This window comes from Dunckerocampus dactyliophorus, chromosome 5, assembly GCF_027744805.1.
Source record: "Dunckerocampus dactyliophorus isolate RoL2022-P2 chromosome 5, RoL_Ddac_1.1, whole genome shotgun sequence".
NCBI classification, from domain to species: Eukaryota; Metazoa; Chordata; class Actinopteri; order Syngnathiformes; family Syngnathidae; genus Dunckerocampus; species Dunckerocampus dactyliophorus.
This window is the reverse complement of record NC_072823.1, coordinates 11926726-11928616: the sequence shown is the minus strand read 5'-3', so window position 1 is coordinate 11928616 and position 1891 is coordinate 11926726.

Below are 1891 nucleotides of genomic sequence, written 5' to 3'. Positions count from 1 at the left end.
GAGAACTGAGAAATATCGAATGCATCACGCTAGCATCGACCCAATACTGATACTACCCTTGGTATCAATACTATCAATATTTGGATTGATCCGCCCACCCCTGCTATTTTACTATTTGACAAAGCTTCCCTGAAGTAAGTCGTTAAAGGTGCTTGAGGCTTTTCTTCTGTCAATCTAGCCATCAAAATTGGATGTCGTGGGGAACACGCAATCTCCATACAGAAGCCCAGAACCGTCTGGCTGTGAGCCACCAAGCCGTCATGTCCTGACACAAACAAATGTCTGGCCAATTGTTTAATGAGCAAAATATTATGCTAATCATGTTACAAAGCACTTTTAAGAATGCGAATGACAAGATGCTCCCCCTCACACACACACAGCTTTGTCACCGGCTTATAGTTTAACACATAATTGATTTCCAACAGAGGTGACAGTTAGACACAAAGACGTGTTTGTCTCTTTTGCTCTGTGTTTCGCTGATAAATGTACACTGATCCATCATGATAAGCCTTGTGATGTCTGATAGGTCTCAGACTAAGAAATAAGCCAGCAGCAGCAAATAGACATGTTGAACTTAAGCCTCCCGTCCTGAGCGTTTTTCCCTGCATGTTATTTCTTCCTCAGAAACATAAACACACACGGGTATTAAAACAGAGACGATCACACACACCCCCAGTCTCAGTATTACCATAGCTGCCCATGCATCCCAGAAGAGCGCTCATGCATCTGACTGCTCAACCAATATTGTTTAAGATTGATGGTTGATCCAGACAATGAAATACATTCCTGCTTTCCACACAACAAATTAACTTTAAATGAGAATCTACCGGCACTGTTTTGTGTACAAACACATACGTACGCATCATCAACCTGGAAAACTGTGATTGGGCCGTTACACTTACTCGTACCACTCATTGTACTAATTATTCGCTCTTTATGGTTTTAAACACGACAAAGAGACCTGGCTTAAACTTCGTAAAGTGCTTAAATATCCCAACTGTGTGTGCGTGCGTGTATTGCTCGGGCCACATCACAACAAGCCAGAAAAGACACTTTAAGTGATTGACATGCAGTATGTCTCAGTTTATCACACTTCTGTTTTGTTTTTTTGTTGTTCAAAACGTAAAAGTGCCAATGAGAACTAAGCTCCACATGCATGACATGGATTTCCAAACGTACAGCGTGGGATTGTAATGAATGGATTTTAAACTGAGAAAGAGACAACGCTTAAATGTGAAATATATGTCTTCAGAATGTTGTTTTATGACTTTTAATTAGAGGTGAGTTTTGTTTTTTCTTTGTGTTTAAAATACAATTCATTCTACAAATCAAACGTTGAACAAAGGTGTGTTTTTTTGCATTTCCAGTTTGCTTTAAATTTAGTGCTGTGATGACATTTGAGGGCAATACTTGTGATAATATCGATGAAAACATAGCAGCATAAATCATTGTGTATTGTGCGTATTTTACCATTTTTAATAAGATATTTTGTCTACTATGGGATATTATACTTCCTTTATTAACATTACTAGAATGATCAAATTGAACCTTGTCAACTTAATTCAGATGATTTATTGTCAACTATGAATTACAACAATAATGTCAAATGTTTTTGCCTTGGCACAAAGTCTGAAAATGATTTTTTCTAAACCACATATAATATTTGTAATTGTTACATTGATATGCCTGGTCATATAATGCATGTAAGTTTTTTAAGGTAAATTAAATTAACTCACTTTTGAAGTATTCTCCAAAACTGTTTATATTAAATAATTGAAATTGTATAAAAAAATACAGGGTCACCCCCTGGCTCCGCCTCCTCCACGCACACATACAAGCTGAGATCATGGAGGGTAAAGAGGGTTACTCCTCCTCACTCATCCACTCCTCT